Raw genomic sequence first — 15,417 nt, forward strand, 5'->3', positions numbered from 1 at the left:
CCAAACTCCTGGAGACTGTAGAATCCAAACTTGGTGAATGAGGCCCATCTCTTTGTAAGAGTGTGTCTACACACACAGGGTGTGACAGCAGCTCGTGGACACATGCCCCAAGTTAGCGTTAATCTAGCTAGCACAGATACCAAAAGCAGCAAAGCTGTGGCAGCCCAGGCTTTGATGTGGGCTGTACACGCCAGTCCAGGACCCTGGCGGTTTCCTTGGGTGGACAGTGCATCGCAGAGTGCCAGAGCTAGCTAGATTAAAGCTAACTCAGGTCTACCTACGCATGCTGCAATCACAGACACCGCCGACTGCAAAATAGACATACTCTAAACTGTACTGTGCCATTAAAAGCACAACATCACTGCCCCTCTAAATAGGAGACGGTCAAGTCACTGTTATCATCAGGAGCGAGGGGGACCCACAACAGCTGGACCCAGCAGGACCCTCCTCTCCTAGAACAACTTCTTGGAATTTAAGGAGAGAACCACCATGAAGCTAATCTGGCCTTTGGCCACCCTCATTCTTAATGTAATCACCTTAACAGAAACCCCCAGGTAAATCTATGGGCCACCTTCTGCTCTCATTTACTCCCGTAAAAAGAAAAGGAGTACTAGTGGCACCTTAGAGACTAACCAATTTATTTGAGCATAAACTTTCATGAGCTACAGCTCACTTCATCGGATGAAGTGTTAATCTGGAGTCACACCATTGACTTCAAAGGCATTATTAGGAATTTACACGAGGGTAACTGAGAACTGTATTTCTGTGTCACTATCGTTATTTTACCTTAGACCATTTAATGAGCTTTTGGTAATTCTAGAATATAACAGTTTATTATTTAAATTACAATTTTTTGCCCAAACTTGAGAACAGCAAAGAATAAGCTGAAAGGCCTTGGATTTTAACAAAGGATTGGGGAGAAAGATGCATTCATTTGGCTGCAAGAAAAACATGCATTTTGTGATAAACTCTGCCAGGCAAACACTCGTATTCTTGGCTGAAAACTGGGGGCCAGATTCTGATCTCCAACACTTTGGACTTACTCTGGATTTACATTAGTGTAAATGAGATCAGAATCTGGCCTAAGTATTTTTAATGGTCCATTATATTCTTACTGAACTGGATTCAGCCCCCAATGTAGGCCCAAGACACAATAATGAAATGAACATTTATCATGGCAACAATTTCATTTTAACTCCCTCTCTATGAATGTTTCAAAGCTGCAGACATACTGCACGATGCAAACAGCTCGATGAAATCGGAGACTAAATGGCTAGAGGGTAAACAGCAGCCACTTCAAATATACCATCCAAAAAAGAAATACTAAAGGAGCAGAGTTCAAAGCCCCGGAGAGTCCAGATTTAAAGATCCTGTAAGGCTGTGAAAAAGCCCACATGCAATATTTGTCCGCTAAATATGTTTAAAATGTCATCACAACAATAATATTTAAGAAGCAGGGCCGGCTCCAGGCACCAGTGAACCAAGCAGGTGCCTGGGGCAGCAAATGTAAAGGGGCGGCAGGAGGTCGGGCTCTGGGGCGGCAATCCGCCCTCGGCGGCGGCGGCAATTAGGCGGCCACTCCGTCACAGCGCGTTTCGCGCTCGGCGGCAATTCGGCGGTGGGGACGCGACTCTTCTTCGGTCGCCGGCGACAATTCGGCAGCCGCACCATCACTCCGCCTCCGTGTTGGGTGGCAAGGTTTTTTGTTTTGTTTTTTTTGCCACTTGAGGCGGCAAAAGCGCTGGAGCCGGCCCTGTTAAGAAGAACATGTGCTATTAAGTTTAATATATGTTGATTAGTTCAAAATATATGTAGTACCTTAGTTTTGTTGGGAGGATAAAGCTTGACATTATGAAACAAAATGTAATTTATAAAAAAAAAATATTTCTTTGCAAACTGATCCTTTCTGGAAAATATTTTTGACAACCCAGAAAGGAAAAATGTGAGAAAAGCAATTATAATACAAATAAAGCCACAACCACCTGCTGGTTTTTGTACAAATAATTCCATTTCCTCCTCCTTATCTTCCTACTGTATTTTCCACTGCATGCATCTGATGAAGTGGGTTTTAGCCCATGAAAGCTTATGCCCAAATAAATGTTAGTCTCTAAGGTGCCACAAGTACTCCCTATTCTTTTTGCTTATTCAGGAAAGCATTCCTAGCTCAGGACTGCACTTAAGACCATAACAGGTAAGGACCAATTTAAAATAAATGTAACATACCCACTTAGGCACAAAGAATGATCCAATTGCAGGATTGGATCCAATACGTTTAGGGGGAAACCGTATACCGTTAGAGTTGGAATCAGTATTCCAAAAGATATTGCAAAGTCAGGAACCTGCATACAAAATGGGGAAATAAATGGTTTTCCTCCAAAAATGTTTGTCGCCCTCTGCCCCTTATTTAAAAATAATTGTTAAAGACACCTGCAAAAGAAATGGAAGGGGAGGGATTGTGCTTTCTTTTTCTAAGGGTCTGTGTATGAGGAGAGGAGCAGAGCTAGGTAGCAAATGGCTTTCCCATCTTGGGAAAACTTTAGAGATTTCAAAAAAATGTTCCAGTCCTGAATCGGGAGAAAAAAGTTACAATTTCAAAATTTTAGAAAAACAATCATAGGGGAAAAATATTGGTCAGGTCAACTGAAACAGTTTGTTTCAATTCAATGTTGACCTTTTAAAGGTTTTAACATTTTATTTACCATAAAATCTCAAACTGAAAAGTTGGTGTGAACCGCAAACCAGAATTTCTTGGGGAAAAAATGTTGAAATGTCCCATTTAAACGATTTTAAAACTTTTTCCAAAAAAACCAAACCCCAGTTTTTAAACAGAAAATGCCCAGCCACCCCTCTCCCACCACAAGTTCGGTTTCAACAAATCGGCATTTTTTGATGAGAAAATATTTCGTCGGAAAAAATCCCTGACCGGTTCAAAAAGGGTGGGATTCTTGAGGTTTTTACACTACAATTCAGCTCTTGTTTGCCACACGCCAGATTTTCCAGAAAAGGAATTGTAAGTTATGCTCCTCAGTCCATATTTAGGCACCTAAAGTAGCCTGAGTTTCGGAAAGGAGCGCCCGTGATGGTCAATGAACTGAAAACCAGGCTTCTTGTTTAGGTGCCTTAGTATGGATTTAGGCTCCAATCCTGCAAGTGATAGTGCAGGAGCAGACAACTGTCCCCACATTATGCCCTATTAATGTCAACAACATTACACTGGTGTAGATAAGAGGAGAATTAGGTCCCATGACTCCAACCACTGCACACCGATGCTCTGTCTCTTCTCCGGTGGATCCGTCATTCTCTACCTTACTAACCATTGCACGTGCAAGGAGCAGTTTTCGTGGAGCAAGGGTGAAGCCTTTTTCATTTAGATTGTACAGCCCAGACGTCAGCAGTGATGTGAACGTATGAAAGCATAAAGAAAGAAAAAGGCCTCCCCAAAAGAGGAATGTAAAAGAAGACAGGGCCAAGTCGGGATAATAAATCATTTAAAATCCATACAAAGCTGCTTTGGTGTTTGGGTGTCGGTTTCTTTTCCCTAGCCGCAGTCTGGATTCCCTTCCCTACGTAGGGGAAAGTGAGACCGTGCAAATGTACCTTTGCTAGCTCAGGTTCAATAAGTTAAACAAATACAAGCTGGCTTGTAAATACGCAGCCTTGCAATGCCTGCAGTTAGGCAAATACAAACAGATCCAAAAGGTAAAAGGTAACTTCTTGTTTTTTATACAAATACGTAATGCTGTCCGCGGCTCTGGTGCCAGTAAGACATTTTGAAGCAAATGGGAAACTCTTGAAAGCCATTCTGGGCTGGATCCTGGTCTTGGTCACTCCAGTGTAAATGGAATTGAACTTCACCGAGTGCAGCTTTCTGCTGGATAGGGCGCTCTCTTCGCTGTGGCTGATGTCGTCTACTCTTGTCTCCATTCGTTCTTTGCTGCTCTCAGCACTGGCATGAGCACCAGGCTTTGGTTTACTCTTGCGTGCCTGCCTCCCACGCAGAAGTGCTCCATGGGTCAATGCTGCTGCCATTGTGGGGATTAGGACACTGAATTCTGCCTCTTAAGGCAAGATTCCAAAAAACCTGGAGTCCATGCTCCAGGGTCAGAGGGGCCATCCCTGAGGAACAAAGGTCAAGTGCTCCTTTTGATGGAAGGGGTGCATCAAGTGCAAGTACCTAAACCAACTGCATGGAGGCTTGGGGTTCCTCATTGCCTGGCATCTTGTGTTGTCATTTACACCTGTGCCAGGTAGATGCAAAAGATACCAAGTCAGAGTGGAAGCATTTGACACCCACTCTCTGCAGGTGCATAGAAGCGCATAAAGCAGTGGGGTATCAGACCCAGTGAGCTTTACTCTTCTTGTCCCAGTCCTGCATAGCCCCTCCACATGGAACTGGAGAGAGGGCTCAAAGCCCGAGCTGCTGCCCAACCTCTCACTGAAGTGATTAATTCAGCTCTGCAGAATTGGTGTAGTGGGTGGTACTTGGAAAGAAATTTGGGCTGGATGGAGGGGAGGGTGCATGGAGCCTGCCATCCATCCTCTCCCTCTCGTTTCTCCTCTCCTTCCCCATCCCTCCCCATACCGGGAATGCAGAATGTTGATGCTGGCACTTCCCGAGTGCTGAGTGGGGCCTGGTTGCATGTGTTTTTCACCACGCCCACCATCACAAAGGGGCAGCTGTAAGGAATGTCATACAGCGGGCTCACTTCCAGCCACACCCTATCCTCACCTGTCCTGAGCAGGCCGATTGCCTCAGGCTGCCTCTGCTCAGCCACACGCAGCCCACAATGCCAGGATGAGGTAAGGTCACCGTTTGGCCCTTGGTCTCTCTTTAAGGAGGCCCAGAAGCAGCAGGCGCACTATCCCTGCAATACCCTAGTAATGGCCGTACTCCTCCCTTCTGCAACTCTCATCACCTTTACAAACATTAACCAGCTCATCTTCGGCAAGAAGGCTCTGCCGGCTGCGTGCCTGGTGGGCGTTAGGGGCCTAACTTGGTGAGGCATTTTGGAAAAATCGCACTAGGTGCCTAGCTACACTTTTAGGTGCCTAAATACCTTTGAAAACCTTGCGTTAAGTGACTATCCTAAGGCCACAAAGGGAGTCAGTGTCAAGTGTGGGCTCAGGAGTTCCTGGCTCCCAGTCCTGTGCACAGGCCCCTCTGCCCAGTCACTCCCAGCAGTGCAGGGCAGGTTTAATTCATGAATCAAGGCCATTCATGGCCAGAGCTCCCTTCCAGCAGGGCATTTTCATAAAGGGTTACTCTGAAGTGCAAAGGTCATGTACCAGGTTTCCTGTCCAAGGGAGGAAACAGCTTGGTCTGGCTGCTACTGCTGCATCCTTTACCAACACAACAAGCCCAAATGAAAGGTTAGGGCTTGCAAAGTGCTGAGCGCGCTCATTGACCGCCTGGCCCACCGCGCATTCTGTAGTGCGTGACAAATACCCCAGAGGAGGGACATGAGTAGATCATTTGTGCAGTAGAATGGAGGGTTCAGCTGTTAGCACGACTAAAAGCTTGTTCCCACTTTAGGCTGCACCAGTTTAACTTAAATCGGTTTAAAAAACCAATGTAGTTAAACCAATGCAACCCCCTGCACGGTCACTCCTCCATTTGAAACTGGTTACAGCAGCTTAGCTTGCACCTATACATGGAAAGTTGCAAGCTACATCGATGTAAGCCACGTTGAAGTGAATTTGAGAGCATCCACACAGAAAGTTGCACCAAATTTAACTAAAATCAGAGAAAAAAGCCCCACACCTTTCGTTAAATAGGTACAATTTAGTGTGGAGATTGGGCCTGCCACTTTCTATTGCCCTTGGGCTTGTCTGGACCAGGGAAATTTGGACCAGTGTAACTAGAGCAGTGTGGTTACAACCATGTTAGTCTGTAGGCCTTGTCTTGACTAATGAGTTACCTCGCGTTATAGCTCGAGTGGGAAGTAACTCAGCCCCCAGCCACACGCACACAAACTCTTACTTGTGTGTGGTGGCGGGGTGGGGGGGTACTAACACAAGTTGGCTGACACAACTGGAGGTACAGGCCAGACCTCGAGTGAGCTCACCTCACCAGCGAGGATGCACGTTAGTGCTTCCACGTGACAATCGAGGGCTAATAGTTCTCCAATGCCTTCCCATAATTCCCCTAGGGGCCCCCACCCAGGGGCTTTTTCTTGCCATCTATCTCTTTAGAGTTGGGTGGGGGATGGTTTTCCTGTCTGTTGTGGTCCCTCGCCCTCCAGTGGGGAGGGAGGCCACTCTGCCTCGCTGTATTGGGCCGTAACCCTCGGGTCCGGGTCGCACTGGCGGGGCCGAGCCGTAAGTAGTCTATCGTTCTGTGCTCGTCTAACAGAGGCAAACAAGCAATAACAGCCTGGTGCTCTTGTCCCCCCTGGGGTGGGGCAGAGCCCTGAGCAGTCTTTAGCTCTCAGCCCCGCAGCTGGGGCTGGCAGTACTTGACAATCTGGAGCTCTAGCCCTTTGGGGCCGAGCAGAGAGCAGGCTGTAGCCTAAGCCTCCTGGCCAAGGCAGAGAGCAAACACACGGTCTAGGGGCTCAGGTAGGGGTGAGCATCCAGAACCGTCTAGGGGCTCAGGTCAGGGGGGGAAGCACCACCACAGCCTAGGGGCTCCAGTAGGGGTGAGCACCAACCAAGTCTCGCGTCCAAGCTTGATGGACGGTAGATTCACACAGGCCTCCTGGCCTAGGATGGGGTGTCGGCCGCCCCAAGGGTGGGATGGCAGCAGGATAGGGGGACGCGGGCCCACCCAACTCCACCGCGTCCCAGCCCAGGGCCCTAACAGTGGTGGAGTGGTCCACCACTGGGTCAGCAGGGTTCCAGCTGCAACACGCTGACCTAGAATCAGTCAGCAAGGTAGCTGGCCAGTTGTCGGCTGCCCCTGGACTACTTCCTACCGCCCCAGGGTTTGGTACCTCTATAATCTGCAGGTCCTCTGGCTTCTCGGGGTACACAGTGGCAGGCAGTCCCGGCAGCAGCTCCTCTTCAGGTCCAGTCTCCTCCGGGGGCAGGGTGCTGCAGAGCGCAGGTTCCACCCCCGGGTGTCACACCGGAGCGGAGGCGTCCGTCTCCTTCCCTGGCTCCTGCTCAACTGAGATGCCAAGCCCTCCCTTTATACTTCCTGTCCCGCCCTGGTACTTCTGGCAAGGGGAGCAGTGTGGGTTCGGCTCCGCCAGCCAGGGGAAATGTAGTGGTCCCTCACTTGCCAGTCCGGAGGGAGGCCACTGTGCCTCAGTACACTGTCCCACAAGGGAGACTTAAATATATTTCAAGAATCTTAAAGAATCCAAAGCAGTTGTCAGGATCTGGCCCTACATGCACAGTGAACAGGGAGATTCAGAGGGAAGTGAATTCACCGACTCAGAAAACAGAGAGCAGCGTACACAACTCTGAAAAATAAGCATTAATGGTCAAAAACTCTTGCAGAACCAAAGCCAATAATCTTCTGATTCGGCCCACTGTTAGTTTACGACAGTGCACCAAGGCAATGAAAAAGGATGCGACTTTGATCCCATTTTGATTGCTTCCATTCTGTAGAGCTATGAATCAGGAAGACAAGTCAATAGTTTTACATTTCTATTCGTGCCTCTCAAACCACTTCTTTTATTCCAGCTTTTATTGACTTGTGTATTTTGTTAAATACTTACCATTCACGCACAAAACTTGAATTTTTGGTCAGAATTAAATTTAGTAATAAAAAATATCTCACATGCCCATGGCATCCATGGACCTCCAACTGCTTTCCGCAGATTAGTAAATAATGCTATTCTCCATTTTACAGATGGGGAAATGGAGGCAGAGAGCAGTTAACGGCGACATTTTCAAACTGGGATGCTTATGTAGGATAAGCAAGTTGGGAAAAGGTAGTAAGAGAACCAGTTTTACACTCTCATAACATATGCAACACCAGCTCACCTGTGGCATGGCGAGTTGCAATATTATTATTATTCCTTATTCATTGCATGACGATAGTTCCTAGAGGCCTCAGCTAAGATCAGGCCCCTATTGCGCTGGGTACGGTACCAAAAAATATAATGTGAGCCTGTCCCTGCCCCTGCCCCAAAGATCTTACAATCTAAATATACAAAAGGGTGGGATGGGAAACTGAGGTCCTCTGACTCCTTGCCAAGTGACCTAGCCACAGGATGATGTTATGTATTAAGCTGCTGCAATTTGTCGGAGGCTTTGGTTATTTTCACCACCCCTATTTCCTGCGGCAGCAAGGAGCAAGCAGAACTATGTTTGCAAACCCACAGGTTTGCTAAGGTTTACAAAAGTCCTTCCAGAGTTGGTCAATATCAAGTTACAGTAGGGGCCACTGTTAGGTCTATGCACTAAGCATCCTCAAAAGAATGAAAACAATGTCCATGAGTTGTGTCTGCCAACAGTTGATTCAGACTCCTGACCCCAGTTATCCTTCCCAGAAAGCAGTTTGATAACCACTTTGCCCAAATGAAAGGAGACTCGGGATAAATATTTAGAGATGCTGCCAGGTTGTGCTTGGAGGGGGCGAGGTAGTTGTAGAGCGAGCCAATTTCAACCCAGCAATGTTCACAGGTTGAGAGGAGTTAAGATAAGCCCCGTGAGAAAATAGATACTGTTAATGGCACTGCTGAGGCCTTTAGAACAATCAGTTTTGCACCTGCATCTATTGGCGGGTTTTTAATATTTAGGTATTTATTTATTAGGGTTGGGGGGGAGAGGGGGATGGTGGAAATTTCTTGCTTGATCCAGAAATTTTGTCCAGTTCTGTCTTTTTTTTAATTGCACCCAGCAGCTGCCAGACTCAGGTGAAGTTGACTGAGTGCCGCACAGTCAGATGTGAAGGAAGGATGGTCATGTGGCTCTGGGACTGGACTAGACTTGGGACTTGGACTAGACCCATTGAGTGCAGGTGCCTCGGGTCTTGGTTACCCAACTTGAGACACCTCGGAGCTGATTTCTCTCGGAGGTTGATTGCCTGCAGCTCCCATTGGCTTCAGTTGGTGCCGTGGGCCCTCAGCATCCCTGAAAAGGAGGCCAAAGGTATCTCCAGAGAGGTACTAAACAACTGGGGCACCAGCACTCAATGGGCACTCTTGAAAACTTCAGCCTTAATGTCTCCGTGCCTCAGTTTCCCAGCTGGGGATAATGGTCCAGATTCACAAAAGGTATTTAGGCACCCAAGTCTCGGTTTTAGGTTCCAACAGGACCCACAAACCTTCCACTTGGCTGCCAGCTAACCCTGTAGGTGCCTAAACTCACTCTGTGCCTCAAATTTCAGGGTAGAAGTTGCCTAAGTTTCTGCCTCTGGGCATGGCCACTGCTGCCTCACTCTAAGCAACCTGGGCACCTATCTCCTGCCTAAGGCCTGGTGTGATGCACATACCAGGGGAAGATAGGCATTTGCCCACCTGTCCTGCCTGCCTGGTCTGATCTGGCAGGAATGCTCAGAGGCCATCTACCAGCTCAGGTCCCATTCAAAGGGGAGGGTTAGTGCATTTACCTAGGTTGGGAGAGGCCCCGGTTCAACTCCCATCTCTGCCTGCTGGGGAGAAGTGATTTGAATAGGATCCTCCAGAGCTCTAACCACTGAGCCATCTGATGGGGGGCTCCCTCAGTCTCTTCTGCTGCAGCTGTTCCATTGTGGATAAATACGTAACTAGCCATTAGAGCTGGAGCACTGGATCTTGGGCCTTCCACCTGCCCGAACCACTGGACTAGAGAGTCATTCTCTTTCTCTCTGGCCCAGTGACTCTAAAGCATTAGTCCACCAAGGAACAGCTTCAGCAGGAGAGACCGAGGGAGCCCACATCAGAGTATCGCACAGCCCAGTGGATAGAGCACACTCTTGAGGGGTGGGAGACCCCTGTTCACATCCTTGCTCTCTGCTGCTTGAGGAGGGAGTTGAACCTGGTTCTTCCACATCCCAGGCAGTGCTCTAACCACTGAGTGCAAAGTTATAAGGTGAGCGTGTTCCCACCCCCCGTCGTGTGCAGTGAGGCAAGCGCCTCACTCCTTCTTCTATGAAATGTGCATCCAAGCCAATGATACTTTCCTACCTTGGCAGGGGTATTGCACAATCAATCCATTACTGCTCACGTAGCATGGTGATGGGGACCATACACATACTTAGGCTGGAGACTTCTGTTCATACAGCATATTTGGGGAGCTGGTAGGATTTTCTAAATGCTGCATTCCTCCTCTCTGAAAATAAGATTCCATTTTGATCATCAGAAACTGGTATTCTATACAGCAGGCAAAACAAAAACAAAAAACAAAATAAGCCCAAACTATAATCAAAACAATATTCCTGTAAAGACACTAGTAATAAGAACAATAATTTTTTAAAAAGCCGACTATGGATTAAGACCTGTAAAAATATCCAAAAGATGGATTTGCAAGTTCTGAAACAATTTGCAAGGCTTTGAAGCTCAGCTGTAAAAGGTCACCCTGGGACTACACAGTGCAACACAGACACTCTTAGCAGAGGGAAAAAAATGAGATTAAAAAAAAAAATCTATCTGGTCTTGAGTTACAATCACGGAACAACCAAATCGAGAGGTTCATTGGTCTTGAATAGCGTTTGGCTCTCATGTAACTTTAAAATCACTACATTAAAAGTAAAACAAGGGCTATTTGGGATTTTAAAACCATTAAATCAGCCAGAGAGCGAAGCGTTCTAGGAACACAGAGTACTAGCTGCCATTCCAGTCAGTGCAAGGGTCCAGGTCGTCTGCTACCTTGTGGCCAATGGTGGCTGCTCCAGAGGAGGGTGAAATTCTCTGGGTTCCCGCTGGGAATCAGCTCATGCCCTGCAGCATGAGGATGGAAGAGCCTTGTGGTTTTACCCACAATGATCTCATGGCAGATGCTGTTCTTATTCCAATTGCAGGGCTAATCCTTTCATTTTAGTCCAAGTGTTTCTCTTCTCTTGCATATGCTGAGGCAGTGAGTACAGGTCGGCGCTCCTGTTCATGATCAGTGTGTACTCTCCCAGACTGCTAAGGCCTTCACTTCTACTGGCAAAATTCTGGCACTGTCAGACAGCCCACACCCAAGCAGGAAATACAAGGCAGACGTGTTCTGGCCTCCACCCCAGAGGGGTGTTCTGGAGCAGGGCTTAGGGCTCCAAGGGGATGTGGTGCAATGAATCAATATGCTCCAGACAGCAGAGATAATTGCAATATGAACACACGTACCCCAGAATCCTGGCCCTTCAGCTCCAAAACGCACTGCTCCGTCACCTGAGCTAACGGAGAACCCCCCTAGACAAGAGTCGTAGGAAAATCTCCTCTCCCCTGAGTGGAAAACAGTAGGCCGGTGGTTTTCAGCCTGTGGTCCATGGACCTCTGGGTATCCGCAGACTATGTCGAAGATTTCCAAAGGAGGCCGTGCCTCCACTTGAAATTTTTTAGGGGTCCGCAAATAAAAAAAGATCGAAAACCACTGCACTAGGCAATGTCCCACACCCCCCGTCCCCCGCCCATTGCAGCCACAGCAATAGCACCTACGCACGCAGCTCATTGTTCTGGGTGTTATCTACACCCAAAAATTCTATTGCTTTAACTATCCCAGTATATTTAGAGTGACAGACCCGTGAGGGTGGATGCAGCTATACAAGAATAGCTTATTCCCACCCACAAAGGGGAATAAACTATACCAGAATAAGGAACCTTTAAACCGTTACAGCTGTGCCCACACTAGGGGTTGTAGCAGTACAACTCCATTGGTAAAAATCACCTCGCACTGAGGTTGTTATACTGATACAAAATTCATATGTAGACCAAGCCAAAACAGGAATACTCTACAGGGTGTCTGTGGCCACACCCAGTCAGAATACACCATATGGTTAAGCATATTTCATACTACAGATCCATAGCAGGAAACGCATCATACGGCAACCACACACTAACCGGGGGTGTGAAATAAAACCTAGGGTAAGATGTAACCCCACCCACTGGGACAGTAGGTCTCATAACCAGTGAATTATATACATGTAGATTAAAAACTTTATAACCCTTTCCCAGCCCTGGCAAGCAAAGACATTTCAAATGTCTGAAGAATGCATGCACACAATTCCCTTTGACTCTAGGAGCCATTAGTTATGCCCGCCTTAAGGTTTAAAACAGACCCTCCTTGCCTGATGTTTAAACGGTAATGGATGCTGTCTTAGCACTGATCTTCCATATTGTATCATAGTTACTGTGACTGGAATCCAGGTGTACCAGTAAGAAGTGGCTGCCAGTACTGGTGCCCGTACGCAGCCAACGTTAAAGCGACCATACCAGCAGGGTCGCTGATGGTGGGGGTACAAGGGGCAGCTGCCCCGGGGCCTGGCGATTTAAAAGGGCCTGGGGCTCCCGGCCGCCGCTGCCGCTAACTCAGCAGTGGCCAGAGCCCCAGACCCTTTTAAACCACCACCGGCACCCTGGGCGGCGCAGGCCAGGCAGCGCGGATGGGCTGCGTGGGGAGGCTGACCCCCCCAGCCCCGCCCCTTCCATCCGAGGCCCCACCCTTCTGGGGGCCCGAAGCCGGGCCCCATACCAGTAAGTCGTCTGTGTTACTTTCACCCCTGCCGGAATCCCAGGGCAGCCAGTTGAGGTCACTCAATTAGGGTGAACTGCAAAGAACGGGGCAGACAATCCTCAAAGCTGGTGGATATTCCAATGCTTAGATTTACCAAGCCAGCACAAAACGGCTTCTTTATTACCTCACTGGTTACTCAGAAGCCAACAACACAGGTTCCTGAAAGTGACCCAGCCTCAGGCCTCCACGTAGGCACCCAAGTCGGATCTGATGAGGATTAATGAAAATTTTATTCATCATACAAAAAAGGTTCCACCAGTCCCAAGGATCAGACACATTACCGCCCAGGTTAATGAATGTTCCACCTCTTACCCAAATACACGCTTACAACCAATTCTTATTAACTAAACTAAAAATTTATTAAAAAAGAAAAGAGAGAGAGTATAGGTTAAAAGATCAATATACATACAGACAATCTCGAGCTTCAAATTCATAGCAGAGATGGAGAGCTTTGTAGTTGCAAAGAGTTCTTTTAGAATTTAGTCCATAGGTTATAGTCCAATATCCAATATCATATTCAGGGTGTTCCAGTTTACGACTTGGATTGCAATCTTGCAACTCAAACTTCCTCTGATGAAGCTTAAGCAGATCTGAGATGAAAAGGATTGGGACCCAAACATCTTTATACAATTTCAGGCCTTCTTTGACAGGTTGGAATCCCTCGGCAAACAAGGGACACTCATTTCCTAAGCGCCACCCGGTAATTATTCACACAGATTAACATAAGGCAGTTGCCTGTTTTTCCACCATTTACAGAGGATTTGCTATTCACTTCAAAGAGAGATGAACACAGTGATAGCCTATGTTTATAGTTCATTTAAATGTTAAGATGTTCTTTTGATCTCTGAAGTAACAGAATACCACACAGACAGGGACTGCTTGATTACATTGTTGATTTCTACCAATATATTTGTAAATACACAAAAACACAAAGGTTATCTGCCCATATGTTTTTAAGGGTTGAATTTGAGCCATTTATCCTGTAGGATGCTTAACCCTTTCTGGTCATGCATCACAGTTACTGTAACAGACATAACACAATGAGTTAAGGACGGCTGTTGAATCTTATCACTGAACTTGTGTGCTTTAGAAATTATTTTTGCTTTTGGTTTGAACGGTTTTCTTTTTGTGGCTTGATAAGCTGACATCTCAAAGGACGTTATTGGAACTTGCAAGGAAGGAGAACACCGGTTTCCTCTCTCTCGTCAACTGCTGCAATTCTACTTTGTGGTTATTTTCAATTCTGCATTGGCCAGGCACTTGTGTAAAGAAGAATGCTGTATTGTCAGAATGCCTCTCTTCAGCTAGAGCAGACAAGTTCAAGGTAACGTGAACATAGAAAGGGAGACAAGATGGGGGAGAGATGCAAAGATCAAAACATCAATGGTTCCAAAATAAAATGCCGACAGCCAATGGAAAATGCAACAACACGTCCTTGCTGTGACTGTCGCTCATGCAACTTAAAAACTGGCATTGCCATAAAGATTTGTACAGTATTTCCTACAAAGGGTGCGGAGGGCATCCTTGGAAAGTTCTCCCTGCATAATGCATTTGCTGTTTCCAGAAAAATAAAGTTTGCTGCGGGCCCACCTGTCTCCAAAAGCAACTATTTATGGATGTAAAACACTCCTTGTTTAGGGCAGCTTCAGGAGAACAAATGTTGCTGTTAGAATCTGCACTAACAGCAAAGCAATTGGCAAGCTTTCCGGGATCTGAGGTTTGTGTATTTGCTTGAACTTCTTTAATTGCTGTAAAAAGCCTTGGGAAAAAAGTACTGTATCTATAAGTTTCAGCTATAAAAGCCCATTTAAGAACCAGGGACAGAACTAGTCTAAGATTTTCTCTACACAAACCTCAGTCTTACATCAGGAGCTTCCAGTTAGATGCAGAACTGTATACGAAGTTAAGATTTTGGGGGGGGGGGGGGGGGGGCGGGGGAGCTGGCTATTAAAACCCACTTTTGAATCCCCTGTATTAGGAGAGTCTGGGTTTTGGCAGGGAGCTGCAGCGCATGTGTGAGTGTATATTAGGGCAATACGGGACAGAGTTGAACAGAAGGATTTTCGATTTTTCCTCCTAAGCTAAGGATGTTTTTGACTCACTTTACGTAAGAAATATCCTAATTAAATCCTGGAGTGCAACATCTTCAGTATTCAGCGTGAAATCATTCACCAAACAGAACTGCCTAGGGTGAACCTGATGGGACCAAGGAGATGTCTCCTTGAGGTCACAGAAAGTCTGAGACAATGTCCTGATTTTGAAGCCCAGCTTCTGTTTTTACAGGAGGACTTGTCATGCCAGGTAGTTTCGCTCCCATCTTTAACTGCGCATGCAAACATCAGTGATTCAACATCTAAGAACTTGTCTACACAGTGAAATTGACTGGAATAACTACAGTATTTCAGAATAGCGCCCCCTGTGGACACACTATTCTGGAATAAAAGTCACTTTGTTTCAGAATAATTAGTATATTTCTAAAGCAGACTAATTATTCTGGAATAAAAAAAAATCACATTTCTTCTGGAATACAGTGGCCACATGGGGAGCTATTCCAAAGTAACTATGTTGGACAATTTCCCAGTGTAAACAAGTTGTCAGGGCCAGGTCATGGGCAGCCGTACCTAGTGGTCAGAGCCAGAGTCCACCGTCAGGAGTCAGCTGGGTCAGGATACCAAAAGATCAGAAGCAGGAGACAAACCAGAGATCAGAACGATAAGAGAGAGGTCTGGAGCCAAGCCACATCAGGAAGTCAGGCTGGGGGAGCAGGAGCTGTTATTCAGAGAGCTTCCTGTTCCTGTTGCTTAAGTAGGGACAGCAGGCCAATCAGCTGCT

General features: G+C 46.9%; 1 long non-coding RNA gene across 2 annotated transcripts in view; it reads right to left on the minus strand.

The window, feature by feature from the left end:
• Positions 1-691: 691 nt before the first annotated feature.
• Positions 692-15,417, minus strand: part of LOC122461989 — a 38,689-nt gene continuing 23,963 nt past the window's right edge. The window contains exons 3-4 of one of the 2 annotated variants that reach the window (XR_006284304.1): positions 10,059-10,244; positions 692-1,753 (exon numbers count right to left, since the gene is read on the minus strand). This is a non-coding gene — a long non-coding RNA (uncharacterized LOC122461989). Of the gene's footprint in view, positions 1,754-9,759; positions 10,245-15,417 lie in introns of those variants that run through there. The other variant, XR_006284306.1, reaches the window with a different exon arrangement.

Source organism: Chelonia mydas, chromosome 10 (genome assembly GCF_015237465.2).
Source record: "Chelonia mydas isolate rCheMyd1 chromosome 10, rCheMyd1.pri.v2, whole genome shotgun sequence".
NCBI lineage: Eukaryota > Metazoa > Chordata > Testudines > Cheloniidae > Chelonia > Chelonia mydas.